Raw genomic sequence first — 20,295 nt, 5'->3', positions numbered from 1 at the left:
TCAGTGGGAGATAAATATTGGCCTCTGGGCTTGTGTGCCACTCCTGACTCCTGTGTGCGTCATCTCTCACTCAGTGGGCCATAGCAAGCCTATTTTTTGTTTTATTTGTTTTCTAAATTCTCCCTGAAAAAATCATTTTATTTTATTTGGTTTCTAAATTCTTCCTGAAAAAATCATTTTATTCTATAATTTTTTTTTCCTAACGTCTCCCTGAAAAAAAAAAAAAAATCAAATCAGTGGGAGATTAATATTTACATTTGTGCTTCAGTGACAGTCCTGCGTGTGTGGCATCTCTCTCATTTGTTGCCACCAACAACAGAGTGTGTAACATTGTGCCTGATTTTCGTTGTGGTCTCACCCACCTGTAAAGGGGTAGCTAAATCATACTGAAGTTATAGCTCACCGTGTAAGTTGTGTGACAGCAACAAATACCGTTAGTTTGGTTACGTTTTTAAAACAATGAGGAAGTCTGGTGGAAGAGGTCGTGGCCGGGGGCGTTCATTGTCAGCTGGTAATGATGGTAGTGGTAGTGGTGGAGCATCAGGTGGTCGTGGGAAAAAAAATATTGCACCTAAGTCTGGAGCTGTGGAGCCAGGTTCGTCGTCTGGCTACACAAGGCCTCGAACGCTCCCTTTTCTGGGAGTAGGAAAACCGCTTTTAAAGCCGGAGCAGCAAGAGCAAGTTTTGGCTTATCTTGCTGACTCAGCCTCTAGCTCTTTTGCCTCCTCTCGTGAAACTGGTAAATGTCAAAGCAGCGCGTCGTTAGTGGATGTTCACGGTCAGGGACAAGTCGCTTCCTTGTCCTCTTCAGCAAAAACAACAACAGAGAAGAATGCAGCAGGCGACACAACGGGTTACTCCATGGAGCTCTTTACACATACCGTCCCTGGCTTAGAAAGTGAAGCAGTTAACAGTCCATGCCCATTACAAGTTGAATCTGACATGGAGTGCACTGATGCACAGCCACAGCCAGACTACTATGCTGGTCCTTTGACTCAGACCACAACATTGCCCTCGCAGGGTGCTGATCAAGAATCAGACCCTGATGAGACTATGTTGCCCCATCACGAACGCTATACCACCGACTGACACGGTGACACAGACGAAGTTGCACACGAGCTACAAGAAGAGGGAATAGATGACCCAGTTCTTGACCCCGATTGGCAGCCATTGGGGGAACAGGGTGCAGGCGGCAGCAGTTCTGAAGTGGAGGAGGAGGGGCCGCAGCAGGCATCAACATCGCAACAGGTTCCATCTGCCGGGCCCGTATCTTGCCCAAAGTGCGTGGCAAAGCCAAAACCTGTTGGAGGACAGTGTGGCCATCCGGTTAAAGCTCACTCTGCAATGCCTGAAAAGGTATCCGATGCTAGAAAGAGTGCAGTCTGGCATTTTTTTAAACAACATCCAATTGATCAGCGCAAAGTCATCTGTCAAAAATGTTCAACTACCTTAAGCAGAGGACAGAATCTGAAAAGTCTCAATACAAGTTGCAAGCATAGACATTTAACCACCATGCATTTGCAAGCCTGGACTAACTACCAAACGTCCCTTAAGGTTGTAGCACCCTCGGCCAATGAAGCTAGTCAGCAACGCAACATCCCTTCCGGCAGTGTAGGGCCACCATTTTCCGCACCACCTGCAGTATCTGTGCAGGTTTCTTTGCCAGGCCAAAGCAGTCAGGGTCAGGGAATCACCAGTTTCGTAGTAGGAAACACTGCATCTAGGGCACTGGCGGCAACAATACCATCTCCCACCGTCTCTCAGTCTGCCATGTCCACCGGCACCCCCGCTAGTTCCACGATCTCCAGCTCTCCAGTCCAGCTCACCCTACATGAGACTATGGTTAGAAAAAGGAAGTACTTAGCCTCGCATCCGCGTACACAGGGTTTGAACGCCCACATAGCTAGACTAATCTCGTTAGAGATGATGCCCTACCGGTTAGTTGAAAGCGAAGCTTTCAAAGCCCTGATGGACTACGCTGTACCACGCTACGAGGTACCCAGTCGACACTTTTTTTTCCAGAAAAGCCATTCCAGCCCTCCACGAGCATGTTAAAGAGCGCATCGTCCATGCACTCAGGCAATCTGTGAGCACAAAGGTGCACCTGACAACAGATGCATGGACCAGTAGGCATGGCCAGGGACGTTACGTGTCCATCACGGCACACTGGGTAAATGTGGTGGATGCAGGGTCCACAGGGGACAGCAAGTTTGGGACAGTTCTGCCTAGCCCACGGTCTAGGAAACAGTTGGCTGTAGCCGTTCGCACCCCTTCCTCCTCCTCTTCGTCCTCCTGCAGAAGCGAGAGCTCGTCCACAGACCGCAGTCGCACAACCACTCCATCCGCAGCTGCCACTGTTGCACACCAGGTCTCCCATTATGGGGCAGCTACTGGCAAACGTCAGCAGGCTGTATTGGCTATGAAGTGTTTGGGCGACAACAGACACACCGCGGAAGTTCTGTCCGAGTTCTTGCAGAAAGAAACGCAGTCGTGGCTGGGCACTGTAGATCTTGAGGCAGGCAAGGTAGTGAGTGATAACGGAAGGAATTTCATGGCTGCCATCTCCCTTTCCCAACTGAAACACATTCCTTGCCTGGCTCACACCTTAAACCTGGTGGTGCAGTGCTTCCTGAAAAGTTATCCGGGGTTATCCGACCTGCTCCTCAAAGTGCGTGGACTTTGCTCACATATCCGCCGTTCGCCCGTACACTCCAGCCGTATGCAGACCTATCAGCATTCTTTGAACCTTCCCCAGCATCGCCTAATCATAGACGTTGCAACAAGGTGGAACTCAACACTGCACATGCTTCAGAGACTGTGCGAACAGAGGCGGGATGTTATGTATTTGTGGGAGGATACACATACACGGGCAGGCAGTAGGATGGCAGACATGGAGTTGTCAGGTGTGCAGTGGTCGAAGATTCAAGACATGTGTCAAGTCCTTCAGTGTTTTGAGGAATGCACACGGCTGGTTAGTGCAGACAACGCCATAATAAGTATGAGCATCCCCCTAATGCGTCTGCTGATGCAAAGTTTGACGCACATAAAGGATCAGGCGTCTGCAGCTGAGGAAGAGGAAAGCCTTGATGACAGTCAGCCATTGTCTGGCCAGGGCAGTGTACAGGACGAGTTAGCGGGCGAAGAGGAGGAGGAGGACGAGGAGGATGATGGGGATGATTATATTTTTAATGAGGAAGCTTTTCCGGGGCCACTGGAAATTGTTGGCGCGGCAAGGCCGGGTTCTGGTTTTTGGAGGGACACAAGTGACGTGGATTTGCCTGAAACTGCCCCTCAACCAAGCACAACCGCAGATTTGAGAACTGGAACTTTGGCCCACATGGCGGATTATGCCTTACGTATCCTCAAAAGGGACACACGCATAACTAAAATGATGAACGATGACGATTACTGGTTGGCCTGCCTCCTTGATCCTCGCTATAAAGGCAAATTGCAAAATATTATGCCACATGAGAACTTGGAACTAATATTAGCAACCAAACAATCAACTCTTGTTGACCGTTTGCTTCTGGCATTCCCAGCACACAGCGCCCGTGATCGTTCTAACATGAGCTGCAGGGGCCAGCAGACCAGAGGAGTTAGAGGGGCAGAAATCAGAAGTGGCGTTGGCCAGAGGGGTTTTCTGACCAGGTTGTGGAGTGATTTTGCTATGACCGCAGACAGGACAGGTACTGCAGCATCAATTCAAAGTGACAGGAGACAACATTTGTCCAGTATGGTTACAAACTATTTTTCATCCCATATCGATGTTCTCCCTCAACCGTCATTCCCATTTGATTACTGGGCATCAAAATTAGACACCTGGCCAGAATTGGCAGAATATGCATTGCAGGAGCTTGCTTGCCCGGCAGCTAGTGTCCTATCAGAAAGAGTATTCAGTGCTGCAGGTTCAATACTAACAGAAAAGAGGACTCGTCTGGCTACCCAAAATGTAGATGATCTAACCTTCATTAAAATGAACCACAACTGGATTTCGAAATCTTTTGCCCCACCTTGCCCGGCTGACACCTAGCTTTCCTATGAAAAGGTCTTGCCTGTGGACTATTCTGAATGCCTTTTCCAATCTCGTAATTTTCTGCACCTGATTGTCCAGCATACGACATGTTTACACCTCACTAAATGGCCAAACTCCCCACACGGGGCCGTGGTATCGACACTTGGCGACAGCACCCGTGACAGTGCTGTTTGTCTGAAGAGGTGGGTGTGCCCGCTTTTGGTCGACGGCACTGCCACTGGGTCCCTCCTAGTACAATAAAGTGTCTCTGGCGGTGGTGGTGCGCACCCAACGTCAGACACACCGTTGTAATATGAGGGGCCCTGGGCCTGTACCGCCGGCCACAAGACAGTTCCCCCCCGCCCCAGCTCAAACAGTGCTCTACCACTTGCAAAATTATCTCACAGCTCCACCAATGTTTAGTCTATGCGCTGCCATCCTTCAATGCCTGCCACTGACAATACCATTGTATTGACATTTTTGTTATGTTAGGCCTTCGAAGCCTGTCTGCGGTCACTCCTTCCACTATGCCTCCACTGACCTGTCTACTGCTGCCCGTGTACCTCTGGAACCAATTTAAAATTGCCTACAGCCAGCCCAATTTTTTTATTTTAGGCCTTCGATGCCTGTCTGCGGTCACTACTTCCACTAGGCCTCCACTGACCACACCACTGCTGCCCGTGTACCCCTGGAACCAATTTAAAATTGCCTACAGCCATGTGTTATTATTTTAGGCCTTCGATGCCTGTCTGCGGTCACTCCTTCCACTATGCCTCCACTGACCACACCACTGCTGCCCGTGTACCCCTGGAACCAATTTAAAATTGCCTACAGCCATGTGTTATTATTTTAGGCCTTCGATGCCTGTCTGCGGTCACTCCTTACAATATGCCTCCACTGACCACACCACTGCTGCCCGTGTACCCCTGGAACCAATTTAAAATTGCCTACAGCCAGCCCAATTTTTTTATTTTAGGCCTTCGATGCCTGTCTGCGGTCCGTTCTTTCTACTACTACTACACTGACCAGGCCACTGCTGCCCGTGTACCCCTGGAACCAATTTAAAATTGCCTACAGCCATGTGTTATTATTTTAGGCCTTCGAAGCCTGTCTGCGGTCACTCCTTCCACTAGGCCTCCACTGACCACACCACTGCTGCCCGTGTACCCCTAGAACCTATTTATAATTGCATAGAGCATCCTTTTTTTAATAGTAGGCGTACAAAGTCTGTCTGCGGTTCACTATTGAACTTGTCCTCCACTGCCCAGAGCACTGCAGCTTGTGTACCCCTGTAACTTTTTTCTGCTGCAGTGAGCCACATTTTTGGTTTGAGTCCTACTACCTGTGTCTGTCTGCGCCACTCAATTCAGCTGTGTTCCTTTGAAAAAAGCTGAGCGTCAATAGTCTTGTTTTCAGCCTCTAGGAATTTTAAAACTGCATTGGGTGTACAACTTTGGTAGGGCCTACTAACGGTGTCTGCCTCCCCAAGGTGTTCCCCAGGTTTCCTCTCCATTGCTTCAATCTTCATGCTCTCGTTTAGTAGTTGTTGGAAACTACGCTGCATTAGGCCTACAAATTGGGTATGGGGTGTAGAGAGATGGTGTGTTCCACTCCAAGGTGTTCTCCAGGTTGCCTTTCCTGAGCTTCGATCTTCTGACTCTCGTTTAGTAGTTGTTGGAAACTACACTGCATTAGGCCTACAAATTGGGTATGGGGTGTAGAGAGATGGTGTGTTCCACTCCAAGGTGTTCTCCAGGTTGCCTTTCCTGAGCTTCGATCTTCTGGCTCTCGTTTAGTAGTTGTTGGAAACTACACTGCATTAGGCCTACAAATTGGGTATGGGGTGTAGAGAGATGGTGTGTTCCACTCCAAGGTGTTCCCCAGGTTTCCTATCCATTGCTTCGATCTTCATGCTCTCGTTTAGTAGTTGTTGGAAACTACGCTGCATTAGGCCTACAAATTGGGTATGGGGTGTAGAGAGATGGTGTGTTACACTCCAAGGTGTTCTCCAGGTTGCCTTTCCTGAGCTTCGATCTTCTGGCTCTCGTTTAGTAGTTGTTGGAAACTACGCTGCATTAGGCCTACAAATTGGGTATGGGGTGTAGAGAGATGGTGTGTTCCACTCCAAGGTGTTCCCCAGGTTTCCTCTCCATTGCTTCGATCTTCATGCTCTCGTTTAGTAGTTGTTGGAAACTACACTGCATTAGGCCTACAAATTGGGTATGGGGTGTAGAGAGATGGTGTGTTCCACTCCAAGGTGTTCTCCAGGTTGCCTTTCCTGAGCTTCGATCTTCTGGCTCTCGTTTAGTAGTTGTTGGAAACTACACTGCATTAGGCCTACAAATTGGGTATGGGGTGTAGAGAGATGGTGTGTTCCACTCCAAGGTGTTCTCCAGGTTGCCTTTCCTGAGCTTCGATCTTCTGGCTCTCGTTTAGTAGTTGTTGGAAACTACACTGCATTAGGCCTACAAATTGGGTATGGGGTGTAGAGAGATGGTGTGTTCCACTCCAAGGTGTTCTCCATGTTGCCTTTCCTGAGCTTCGATCTTCTGGCTCTCGTTTAGTAGTTGTTGGAAACTACACTGCATTAGGCCTACAAATTGGGTATGGGGTGTAGAGAGATGGTGTGTTCCACTCCAAGGTGTTCTCCATGTTGCCTTTCCTGAGCTTCAATCTTCTGGCTCTCGTTTAGTAGTTGTTGGAAACTACACTGCATTAGGCCTACAAATTGGGTATGGGGTGTAGAGAGATGGTGTGTTCCACTCCAAGGTGTTCTCCAGGTTGCCTTTCCTGAGCTTCGATCTTCTGGCTCTCGTTTAGTAGTTGTTGGAAACTACACTGCATTAGGCCTACAAATTGGGTATGGGGTGTAGAGAGATGGTGTGTTCCACTCCAAGGTGTTCCCCAGGTTTCCTCTCCATTGCTTCGAACTTCATGCTCTCGTTTAGTAGTTGTTGGAAACTACACTGCATTAGGCCTACAAATTGGGTATGGGGTGTAGAGAGATGGTGTGTTACACTCCAAGGTGTTCTCCAGGTTGCCTTTCCTGAGCTTCTATCTTCAGGCTCTCATTAAATTGTGGTTAAATGGAACAACTGCATTTGGCGTACTAGTTGGTTTGGGGCCTACTATCGGTGTCTGCCACTCCTTGCTGTTCTCCTCCACTGAACAAAGCTGGGCCGCCTGTTTACTACGGTTGCCAATTTTGAACTGCATTTCGACTACTTACTGATTTGGGCCCACTCTCTGTGTCAGCCTCTCATTCCAGTTGTCCTCCACTGCAATGCCCCCATTTAGCCAACTTTATTTTTTGGGCCTATATCTGTGTTTCCTCCTCATCCTGCCCATTGCCCAGCCAGTGATAGATGAGTCTGCTGGTACATTGACCCATAACGCAAAATTCCCCGTGCACGCTACACAGCAAGATTGTGACCCTGCTGAAAGTCAGGTTCCTCTTCCCGCATACCATACCACCTTACACGGAGACAAAGAGGAAGGTGCAGATGAAAGTGCAGGTTCCTTCATCAGGTGGGGGGAGGAATACTAGTTGGCGACGTCACTGGCACAGGGCCTCTCATAGTACGCAAAAGTGTTGCTGCCGGTGGGAGGCGCCCCCGCCGTGCAAACACACCGCTGTACTTTGAGGGGCCCTGTGCCAGTGCCAATGCCAACGAGTGGGCCCCCCCTGCTGGCTCAGGATCACAGCACTTGCAAAGTTTAAATACTTACCTCTCCCTGCTCCACTGCCGTGACGTGGTCCAGATTTACTGGGCCCACTAATTACTTGAACCAGCCCTACGCCCCACAACTTTAGCCAAATGACCCCCAATTTCAAATGCCTTCCAATTATTATAAGGTAAATTACGATTGACAAGCTTCTTTAACAAGAATGGATGTTTTTGCCATTAAAATGGGCAGTGTAGGTGTTTTCCTAGCCTCCACTCACTGCCGACTATGCTCCCCCATTGACTTGCATTGGGTTTCGTGTTTCGGGCGATACCCGACTTTTCGCGATAATCGGCCGATTCCACTCGACTCGACTTCTAAGATAGTCGGGTTTCGCGAAACACGGCTCGACTCTAAAAAGGTCAAGGTCGCTCAACCCTAGTGATCAGTGGTTACAACTCAGCTGCTTTGTCTATTGGAATCTGACATAGTCTAAAGTCCACCTCCAGTCCGATCATAGGCTAAAAATACCCTGACTGATAAGACGAGAAGGTTGCCGACACAGGTGCTTCTCACAAAATCAGAATATCATCAAAAAGTGAATTTATTTCCGTTCTTCAATACAAAAAGTGAATCTCCTATATTATATAGAGTCGTTACAGAGTGATCAATTTCACGTGTTTATTTCTGTTAATGTTGATGATTATCGCTTACAGCCAATGAAAACCCAAAAGTCATTATCTCAGTAAATTAGAATACTTTATAACACCAGCTTGAAAAAAATGATTTTAAAATCAGAAATGTTCCCTACTGAAATGTATGTTCAGTAAATGCACTCAATACTTGGTCGGGGCTCTTTTTGCATCAATTACTGCATCAATGCAGCGTGGCATGGAGGCAATCAGCCTGTGGCGCTGCTGAGGGGTTATGGAAGCCCAGGTTGCTTTGATATCAGCCTTCAGCTCGTCTGCATTGTTGGGTCTGGTGTCTCATCTTCCTCCTGACAATACTCCACAGATTCTCTATGGTTATCGTCAGGAGAGTTTGCTGCCAATCAAGCCCAGTGATACTGTTGTTTTTACACCAGGTATTGGTACTTTTGGCCGTGTGGACAGGGGCCAAGTCCTGCTGGAAAATGACATTTCCATCTCCAAAAAGCTTGTCGGCAGAGGGAAGCATGAAGTGCTCTACAATGTCCTGGTAGACGGCTGCCCTGACTTTGGTCTTGATAAAACACAGTGGACTTACACCAGCAGATGACATGGCTCCCCAAACCATCACCGATTGTGGAGACTTCACACCAGACCTCCAGCAGCTTGGATTGTGGCCTCTCCACTCTTCCTCCAGACTCTGGGACCTTGGTTTCCAAATGTAATGCAAAATTTACTTTCATCTGAAAACAACACCTTGGACCACTGACAACAGTCTGGTTCTTTTCCTCCTTGGCCCAGGGAAGACGCTTCTGGCGTTGTATATTGGTCATGAGTGGCCGGACACAAGGAATGTGACACTTGTAGTCCATGTCCTGGAGACGTCTGTGTGTGGTGAAGCAATGACTCCAGCAGCAGTCCGCTCCTTGTGAATCTCCCCCACATTATTGAATGGACTTTTCTTAACCTTTTCCAGGCTGCTGTTATCCTGGTTGTTTTTGCTCCTTTTTCTACCACACTTATTCCTTCCACTTTCCATTAATCTGCTTGGATCCAGCACTGTGTGAACAGCCGGCTTCTATACCAATGACCTTTTGTGGCTTCCCCTCCTTGTGGAGTGTGTCAGTGACGCCTTCTGGACATCTGTCAAGTCAACAGTCTTCCCCATGATTGTGGAGATACTGAAACAGACTAAGGGACCATTTTAAACGCTTAAGAAGCCTTTAAAGGGGTTTATTTTTACTTATTCTAATTTACTGAGATAATGACTTTTCATTGGCTGTAAGCCATAATCATCAACATTAATATAAATAAACAGGTGAAATAGATCACTCTGTAATGACTCTATAGAATATAGGAGATTCACTTTTCGTATTGAAGAACTGAAATAAATTACATTGTAATTTTGTGAGAAGCACCTGTACATCCATCCTCCATGAATTACATGGCAGCTCTGTTTTCACAAGCTCATGGAAATGGAGAATACTGCAATCGGTGCATCAATTTCAGCAAACTTGACCTAGGTAATAAATGAGACAATCCTGGAAATTTCAGCAATAAATCTGCTGTGTGTGAATTTAACTTTATCAGGGGATTCCAGTTCCGGTTAGCATGTTGAATGCTAGGATGCAGCACCCTACAGTGTCCGCTGAACAATAGCTTTAGCCAAGAAAAAACTTTTATAAAGGTTTCAGAAACCTTAAAAAATGGCTGCTCACTTCCAAAAACACAGTTGTATGAACAGAGGCGATGCATTTGGTACCAATGGTTCGTTAGTGCTCCCGGAGTTTCTTCCACCAGTGATTGGGGTTAAATTTCTGGCAGTTTTTAGCCTGGAAGAAAAGGTTCTGCATACAGGAGTGACGGGTGGTCTCAGCGCTCATGTACACAGGCGTATAAATCAGACGTGTGCTGAGAGAGTCTTTATCGGACAGCTCACTGACCCATGTTATTCCATAGCAGCTGCTCAGATGATTGATTTTTTCCTCTGTTCATCCATGCGAAAAGAATCGCAGCATGCCCTACTTTTCTCCAACTCTCAAATTAATCAATCTATATTTGATGCCAAACACCCAAGTGGTGTCCGATTTTTACAGATTCTATAAACCTAGGAAAATTGTAATTGATCATGTCAATTTTTTGGTGTAGATGTGTGAAAAAGGATCGCACGGACATAAAAAAAAAATACACAGATGAAAATTCGGAAGAAAAAATGTAAAAAAAAAATCACCTTGAATTTTCTGGATGAAACCTGGACAATGTCATAGGCTCTGTATGAAGCTGGTGCTTGTTGTGCGCCGGGCACTCACTGCTCCTGTGGGCAGTTAGCAGAGGCGTCATTTGCTGGACGCTCAGTAACAATTCCCTACGGGTTGATTTTGGGAGTAAAAGGAGGTGTGAAATGTAGAACCTCCTCGGAATATGGCTCCCCCACTCTAGGCCTCTGTATCTACACCTTGCCTGTGGCATTGAACTTCAACCCTATATGCTTCGGTGGAGCTGAGCTGAAACGCTGGACACAACCTATGGACGGACTTGGCAGTATCTCGACGGTGCTCATTTTGACCTCACGGTGAGGTGTATTTTCACATTTTACCTATCGGCATTCCAGAGGAAAGCTGTGTAGGAAGATCGATTTTGTGCAAGCCTAGATGCGTCCACCAGGGTCTTCTCTGCCGTTATCTTGATAGCACAAAGCTATCGGGTTGTTGGTTTTCCTTTTCGCCTTTTTCCTTCTATTTTTCAGACCATGATGTCCTTCAGTCCACCAAGGTCTTCTTCACCGTTATTTTGATAGCACAAAGCTATCGGGTTGCTGGTCTTCCTTTTCGCCTTGTTACATCTATTCTTCTGACCATGGTGTCCTTCAGTCCACCAAGGTCTTTTTCGCCGTTATTTTGATAGCACAAAGCTATCGGGTTGCTGGTCTTCCTTTTCGCTTTGTTCCTTCTATTCTTCTGACCATGGTGTCCTTCAGTCCACCAAGGTCTTCTTCACCGTTATTTTGATAGCACAAAGCTATCGGGTTGCTGGTCTTCCTTTTTGCCTTGTTCCTTCTCTTCTTCGGACCATGATGTCCTTCTCCAGTGATTGCTCACTTCATATGATCTGTCCAAAGTCGGCAAGTCATAGCTTGGTGATCCTTGTTTCCCTTGATGTGTCTGACTCAATTTGTTCCAAGATTGATTTGCTTGTTCTCTTGCCATCCATGGTATTGATAACGCCTTTGAAATGTTGGAGAATGACATTGATTCTTCTGTTTTGCTTCTTGTCAGCTTTTGCTTTTCAATATTATTTTTTCATTTTAGTGCACTAGAATGTTTATACTTCTCAAATCATTACTTCCTGTCTACATGCAGATGTTTTCATCTTCACATTTTTCTCAAATACAATTCAATACGTTCTTGCACAATCAAGTAAAAAGAATATCAACATATACTTTTTTTTTTTTTTAACAGGGCTCAGACAGCCGACAGATTTACTCTGATGAAGTCCCTTCAGACTCTTTAGGACATCTGGAAGATTGATTGTCTGGAGAAGGAAAGGGGTGACGCTGCCATGAGTCCGATGTCTGCCAGCAGTAAAGCCTCCTGAGACCATTCACATGTGGGGGCTTCTCTTCCACCAAGAAGGTCACTCACGTATTATACCTAATAACATGGCCACCCATGGATAAGGAATGGGATCTAATCATCCTACAAGAAACACTTCTCCCGTCATCGAGGACAATGTGGTTATGATGATTTTTGCCCCATGATGGAGATCATGTCATAAGGAACAGAGAGAAATAAGTGGCTCATGGAAAAAAAACATTTACAGTATATTTTAGGTCCTTGGCCGATAACTCCTCCGATCTCCGGTGGTCAATCTTCAAAATGTGACAAACAAAACCCAGAAATTGTGATAACTCCGAACTATGATGAGACAAGAACTGGCGGCCATCAGTCAGGATCTGACCAGAAGCCAATATACAGCTGCCAAGGCGAAGAGCAGAAGTGCAGGGAATAATGGTCAGAAGTGTGGAGAATAAGGGGCAGGAGTGTGGAGAAAAAGTGGCAGGAGTGTGGAGAATAAGGGGCAGGAGTCTGGAAAATAAGGAGCAGGAGTGTGGAGAATAAGGAGCAAGAGGCTGGAGAATAAGGGGCAGGAGAGTGGAGAATAAGGGGCAGGAGTCTGGAGAATAAGGGGCAGGAGTCTGGAGAATAAGGGGCAGGAGTCTGGAGAATAAGGGGCAGAAGTGTGGAGAATAAGGGACAGGAGTCTAGAGAATAAGGGGCAGGAGTGTAGGGAATAAGGGGCAGCAGTCTTGAGAATAAGGGGCAGGAGTGTGGAAAATAAGGGGCAGGAGTCTGGGGAATAAGGGGCAGGAGTGTGGAGAATAAGGGACAGGAGTCTAGAGAATAAGGGGCAGAAGTGTGAGTGTGGAGAATAAGGGGCAGGAGGGTGGGGAATAAGGGGCAGGAGTGTGGAGAATAAGGGGCAGGAGGGTGGGGAATAAGGGGCAGGAGGGTGGGGAATAAGGGGCAGGAGTCTGGAGAATAAGAAGCAGGAGTCTGGAGAATAAGGGGCAGAGGTCTCGAGAAAAAGGGGCAGAAGTCTGGAGAATAAGTGGCAGAAGTCTGGAGAATAAGGGGCAGAAGTGTGGAGAATAAAAGACAGGAGTCTAGAGAATAAGGGGCAGAAGTCTGGAGAATAAGGGGCAGAAGTGTGGAGAATAAAAGACAGGAGTCTAGAGAATAAGGGGCAGAAGTCTGGAGAATAAGGGGCAGGAGTGTGGAGAATAAGGGGCTGGAGTGTAGAGAATAAGAGGCAGAAGTCTGGAGAATAAGGGGCAGGAGTGTGGAGAATAAGGGGCAGAAGTGTGAAGAATAAGGGGCAGGAGTCTGGAGAATAAGGAGCAGGAGTGTGGAGAATAAGGGGCAGGAATGTGGAGAATAAGGGGCAGGAGTGTGGAGAATAAGGGGCAGGAGTGTGGAGAATAAGGGGCAGGAGTCTGGAGAATAAGGGGCAGGAGTCTGGAGAATAAAAGGCAGGAGTGTGGAGAATAAGGGGCAGAAGTCTGGAGAATAAGGGGCAAAAGTGTGGAGAATAAGGGGCAGAAGTGTGGAGAATAAGGGGCAAGAGTCTGGAGAATAAGGGGCAGCAGTGTGGGGAATAAGGGGCAGCAGTGTGGGGAATAAGGGGCAGGAGTGTGGAGAATAAGAGGCAGAAGTCTGGAGAATAAGGGGCAGAAGTGTGGAGAATAAGGAGCAGAAGTCTGGAGAATAAGGGGCAGAAGTCTGGAGAATGAGGGGCAGAAGTCTGGAGAATAAGGGGCAGGAGTGTGGAGAATAAGGGGCAGAAGTGTGGAGAATAAGGGGCAGGAGTGTGGAGAATAAGGGGCAGCGTGTGAAGAATAAAGGGCAGGAGTGTGGAGAATAAGGGGCAGCGTGTGAAGAATAAGGGGCTGGAGTGTGGAGAATAAGGGGCAGGAGTGTGGACAATAAGGGGCAGGAGTGTGGAGAATAAGGGGCAGGAGTGTGGAGAATAAGGGGCAGAAGTCTGGAAAATAAGGGGCAGAAGTGTGGAGAATAAGGGGCAGAAGTCTGGAGAATAAGGGGCAGAAGTCTGGAGAATAAGGGGCAGGAGTGTGGAGAATAAGGGGCAGAAGTGTGAAGAATAAGGGGCAGAAGTGTGGAGAATAATGGGCAGGAGTGTGGAGAATAAGGGGCAGGAGTGTGGAGAATAAGGGGCAGGAGTGTGGAGAATAAGGGGCAGCGTGTGAAGAATAAGGGGCAGGAGTGTGGGGAATAAGGGGCAGGAGTGTGGACAATAAGGGGCAGGAGTGTGGAGAATAAGGGGCAGAAGTGTGGTGAATAAGGGGCAGGAGTGTGGAGAATAAGGGGCAGGAGTGTGGAGAATAAGGGGCAGAGGTCTGGAGAACAAGGGGCAGAAGTCTGGAGAATAAGGGGCAGAAGTCTGGAGAATAAGGGGAAGGAGTGTGGAGAATAAGGGGCAGAAGTGTGAAGAATAAGGGGCAGGAGTCTGGAGAATAAGTGGCAGGAGTGTGGAGAATAAGGGGCAGAAGTGTGAAGAATAAGGGGCAGGAGTGTGGAGAATAAGGGGCAGAAGTCTGGAGAATAAGGGGCAGAAGTGTGGAGAATAAGGGGCAGAAGTGTGGAGAATAAGGGGCAGAAGTCTGGAGAGTAAGGGGCAGAAGTCTGGAGAATAAGGGGCAGGAGTGGGGAGAATAAGGGGCAGCGTTTGAAGAATAAAGGGCAGGAGTGTGGAGAATAAGGGGCAGCGTGTGAAGAATAAGGGGCAGGAGTGTGGGGAATAAGGGGCAGCGTGTGAAGAATAAAGGGCAGGAGTGTGGAGAATAAGGGGCAGAAGTCTGGAGAATAAGGGGCAGAGGTCTCGAGAAAAAGGGGCAGAAGTCTGGAGAATAAGTGGCAGAAGTCTGGAGAATAAGGGGCAGAAGTGTGGAGAATAAAAGACAGGAGTCTAGAGAATAAGGGGCAGAAGTCTGGAGAATAAGGGGCAGGAGTGTGGAGAATAAGGGGCAGTAGTGTAGAGAATAAGAGGCAGAAGTCTGGAGAATAAGGGGCAGGAGTGTGGAGAATAAGGGGCAGAAGTGTGGAGAATAAGGGGCAGGTGTCTGGAGAATAAGGGGCAAGAGTGTGGAGACTAAGGGGCAGGAGTGTGGAGAATAAGGGGCAGGAGTGTGGAGAATAAGGGGCAGGAGTGTGGAGAATAAGGGGCAGGAGTCTGGAGAATAAGGGGCAGGAGTCTGGAGAATAAGGGGCAGGAGTGTGGAGAATAAGGGGCAGAAGTCTGGAGAATAAGGGGCAGCGGTGTGGAGAATAAAAGGCAGGAGTGTGGAGAATAAGGGGCAGAAGTCTGGAGAATAAGGGGCAGAAGTGTGGAGAATAAGGGGCAGAAGTGTGGAGAATAAGGGGCAAGAGTCTGGAGAATAAGGGGCAGCAGTGTGGGGAATAAGGGGCAGAAGTGTGGAGAATAAGGGGCAGAAGTCTGGAGAATAAGGGGCAGAAGTCTGGAGAATAAGGGGCAGAAGTCTGGAGAATAAGGGGCAGGAGTGTGGAGAATAAGGGGCAGAAGTGTGAAGAATAAGGGGCAGGAGTGTGGAGAATAAGGGGCAGCGTGTGAAGAATAAAGGGCAGGGGTGTGGAGAATAAGGGGCAGCGTGTGAAGAATAAGGGGCAGGAGTGTGGGAAATAAGGGGCAGGAGTGTGGACAATAAGGGGCAGGAGTGTGGAGAATAAGGGGCAGGAGTGTGGAGAATAAGGGGCAGGAGTGTGGAGAATAAGGGGCAGAAGTATGGAGAATAAGGGGCAGAAGTGTGGAGAATAAAGGGCAGAAGTCTGGAGAATAAGGGGCAGGAGTGTGGAGAATAAGGGGCAGAAGTGTGAAGAATAAGGGGCAGAAGTGTGGAGAATAAGGGGCAGGAGTCTGGAGAATAAGGGGCAGGAGTGTGGACAATAAGGGGCAGGAGTGTGGAGAATAAGGGGCAGCGTGTGAAGAATAAGGGGCAGGAGTGTGGTGAATAAGGGGCAGGAGTCTGGAGAATAAGGGGCAGGAATGTGGAGAATAAGGGGCAGAAGTCTGGAGAATAAGGGGCAGAAGTGTGGAGAATAAGGGGCAGAAGTGTGGAGAATAAGGGGCAAGAGTCTGGAGAATAAGGGGCAGCAGTGTGGGGAATAAGGGGCAGGAGTGTGGAGAATAAGAGGCAGAAGTCTGGAGAATAAGGGGCAGAAGTGTGGAGAATAAGGGGCAGAAGTTGTCACGCCCGCACATACTTACCCGGCTTCTCCCATCCCTCGGCGCGCTCACGATCCTGTCCCGCGCCGCTCTGCCTCCTCCTTCGCCGGCTCTCGGCGTCTGGTCTCTTCGCGCATGCGCGGTCGCGTCTCCCCCGTCGCTGAGCCTTCTGGGAGGTCGCGACCCGGTGGCTCCGCCCCAACATGGCGGCGCCCATCGGGTATTTCTTCCCGGCGTCTTCCTAGGTAAGACGCCTTTGCTTTGTAGGTGCACTGTCTGCCGTCAGTGTCCCTATGCCCTAGGCTCCCCTGTACCAGTGTCTTTTCTCAGCCCAGTCCTTGCTTTGTCTCTGTATCCTGCCAGTCCGTGTTCCTGCTGTGTCCTGCCAGCCCGTGTTCCTGCTGTATCCTGCCTGTCCGTGTTCCTGCTGTATCCCGCCAGTCCGTGTTCCTGCTGTATTCTGCCAGTCCGTGTTCCTGCTGTATCCTGCCTGTCCGTGTTCCTGCTGTATTCTGCCAGTCCGTGTTCCTGCTGTATCCTGCCAGTCCGTGTTCCTGCTGTGTCCTGCCAGCCCGTGTTCCTGCTGTATCCTGCCTGTCCGTGTTCCTGCTGTATCCCGCCAGTCCGTGTTCCTGTTGTATCCTGCCGGTCCATGTTCCTGCTGAGTCCTGCCGTTCCGTGTTCCAGACATTCTTTCAGTTAAGTCTTGTTTTCCTATTATTCCCTGCCATCCTTATAGCCTGTGGTTTCCTTCTTTATTTTGGGTCGTCCCTTTGGCTCTAGCTGTTGTGTCTCCATTCCCCCGAGGTCCTGCTCCTAACACTCCCTGTATAGGGGGTGATTCCATCTGGTCCGCTCGACCCCGGGGGCTCTAGAGTCACGACCCAGAGGGTCCACTCTCGGATTTCTGTCCGAATACTTAAAGGAAGCAAAGGCCATGGACCCCGCTGGGGCCTCTGCTACGCAAAAAGAGCTACTCTTTTTGCGGGAGAATCAGTCCCGTATGATGTCCTTTATGAAGGCTATGGATTCTCGTTTGTCCACGCTCCAGTCCTCCGATCCTGGCAACGCCGCTCTACTCATTGGCTTACAGCAAGAGTTAGCTCAGCAGCGTGACACCCAGGCCCATATTCTTAGTTATATGTCTTCAATAGACGATCGGCTGCTTTCTATCCAGACAGCCACTTCTACATCTGCTCCTGCTTCCCACCCTCCACCCCGCTTGGCTAAACCGCCTCGGTACAATGGGGATCCTAAGTCCTGCCGAGGATTTCTAAACCAATGCCGTCTTCACTTTGAGCTTCTGCCCCAGCATTACCCGACGGATCGGTCCAAAGTTGCGTTTTTGATTTCCCATCTAGAGGGTAACGCCTTGGCATGGGTTAATTCACTCTGGGAGCGAGACGATCCCCTAGTCTCCCGGTTGTCTGAATTTTTGGAGACTTTCCGTCTTGTCTTTGACGAACCTGGACGACTGGCCTCTACAACTGAAGCCCTATTCTCTCTCCATCAGGGATCGTTATCCGTAGGCCAGTACGCTATTCAGTTCCGCACCCTCTCCTCTGACTTGGGCTGGAACAATGAGGCGTTGGTGGGTGCTTTCTGGCGGGGTCTCTCTGGGCGCATAAAGGATGAGTTAGCTGGTCGGGACACCCCTACGGTTTTGGAGGAATTAATTTCCTTAGCGACCCGTATTGACCTTCGGTTCCAAGAACGCGCTCGCGAGCGGAGGTCTCTTCGTCCTTCTTCTGCCACCCGTAAGCCACTCAGTCCACAGCCTAGAACCTCCTCTCAGGCGTCCGCACCGGAACCTATGCAAGTGGACCGTCTTAAAATGTCCGAACAACGTCGTAAAGAGAGGCGCACTCAGGGGTTATGTTTTTACTGCGGAAGTGCTGCTCATTTATTGCGCTCTTGCCTTGAACGTCCGGAAAACTCCTCCGCCTAGGTCAGGTAAGAGAGGCCTCCCTAGGTGTGTGTGATTCCTCTCAACCCCTTACTTTGTCCGTTCTTTTGCATATTGCGGGCAAGGGCGTTTCTCTGGATGCGTATGTGGATTCGGGCGCTGCAGGGAATTTTATTAGGTTGGAAGAGGTTTTGAAATTCTCCGTTCCAGTCAGAACCTTAGAGGCTCCTGTGATTCTATCATCTGTGGATGGTAAACCTTTACAGGAGACCATTACTCAAGTGACACTTGAGGTGGAACTTCAGGTTGGGGCTCTGCACAAGGAGAGAATTGCATTTTATGTTTTAGCGGGTCTGTCTCATCCTATGCTCTTAGGTCTTCCTTGGTTACAGAGCCACGAGCCCATTTTAGATTGGCGCAATGGTAATATCTTGCGCTGGGGTGAGCTTTGTCGGGAACGTTGTCTGCTGCCGGTGCGTCCTGTGGGATATTCCTCTAATTCTTCTCCTTCTTCTTCCTTTCCCGCCTTACCCTCTGTCTACAGCGCTTTTTCTGATGTCTTCAACAAGAAGGAGGCTGAGGAGCTTCCGCCTCACCGTCTCTATGATTGTCCCATAGATCTCGTGCCTGGAACTAACCCGCCCAGGGGCAGAATCTATCCTCTCTCTCCTGCTGAGACTCAAGCTATGTCTGAGTACATTCAAGAAAATCTTGCTAAAGGTTTCATCCGCAAGTCTTCTTCTCCGGCCGGAGCAGGGTTTTTTTTCGTGAAGAAGAAAGACGGTTCCCTCCGTCCCTGTATTGATTATCGAGGCCTAAACAACATCACGGTGAAGAACAAATATCCTCTGCCACTCATTCCGGAACTCTTCGACCGTCTTCGGGGTGCGCAAATCTTTACCAAATTAGATCTACGTGGCGCATACAATCTGGTTCGTATTCGTGCAGGCGATGAGTGGAAGACCGCCTTCAATACTCGTGACGGTCACTACGAATACTTGGTTATGCCGTTTGGTCTCTGCAACGCCCCCGCGGTTTTCCAGGAATTTGTGAACGATGTATTTCGGGATCTTCTCTACTCCTCAGTCGTGGTTTACCTTGACGACATCCTCATCTTCTCTCCGGATCTCTCCACTCACAGGCGAGATGTCCGCCGAGTCCTGCAAAGGCTAAGAGAGAATCATCTGTTCGCTAAGATTGAAAAGTGCGTCTTTGAACAGTCCTCTCTTCCCTTCCTTGGGTATATTGTCTCAAGATCTGGCTTAGAGATGGATCCAGAGAAGGTTTCTGCTGTCCTGAATTGGCCTCGTCCTCTTGGAACAAAAGCAATCCAACGTTTTCTTGGCTTTGCCAACTACTATAGACAATTTATTCCTAATTTTTCTTCCATGACCAAGCCTATCTCTGCCCTAGTTCGCAAGGGAGTCAATTCCAGCCTTTGGACCCCTGAGGCTGAAGAGTCTTTTTTGTCCCTTAAACAAAGTTTCGCTACGGCCCCTGTGCTTCATCGTCCTGATGCTAATAGACCGTTTGTCCTTGAGGTCGACGCATCTTCTATTGGAGCTGGAGCAGTACTTTTGCAAAGATCTTCGTCCGGACGTTTGGTGACCTGTGGTTTCTTTTCTAAAACTTTTTCCGCTCCTGAGCGTAACTACTCTATAGGGGATAAGGAGCTATTGGCTATCAAGCTAGCCTTGGAAGAATGGCGTTATCTTCTTGAAGGGTCTCTTCATCCATTCATCATTTACACTGACCACAAGAATCTGGCCTATATTCAGTCTGCCCAAAGACTAAATCCACGACAAGCCAGATGGTCTTTATTCTTCGGACGATTTGAGTTTGAACTTCATTTCCGACCTGGAAATAAGAATGTCAAAGCAGATGCTCTTTCGAGATCCTTTCAACCTCAGGACATGGAGGATTCTCCGGCTCACATCATTGATCCTGCGAGGATCGTCACTCTTGCTCCTCTAAGAGTGATTCCTACTCCTCCTGGCAAGACTCTTGTGGCTAATCAAGACAAGGAGAGAGTTTTACGTTGGGGTCACTCCTCCAAAATTGCAGGACATGTAGGAGTCAAGAAGACACTGTCTCTTATCTCTCGGCACTACTGGTGGCCATCTCTCCGTCAAGACGTCACCAAATTCATCGCTTCTTGTCCTTCTTGAGCTAAAAATAAAGTCCCTAGGCAACTTCCCTCCGGTCTCCTGCATCCTCTGCCTGTGCCTTCCGTTCCATTAAGTCATATCGCTATGGACTTCATCACTGATCTACCTTCTTCCTTGAATTGCTCTGTCATCTTG

The sequence above is a fragment of the Ranitomeya imitator genome, chromosome 5 (assembly GCF_032444005.1).
Source record: "Ranitomeya imitator isolate aRanImi1 chromosome 5, aRanImi1.pri, whole genome shotgun sequence".
In the NCBI taxonomy this organism is placed as follows: Eukaryota; Metazoa; Chordata; class Amphibia; order Anura; family Dendrobatidae; genus Ranitomeya; species Ranitomeya imitator.
Note: the sequence above shows the minus strand (reverse complement) of the source record.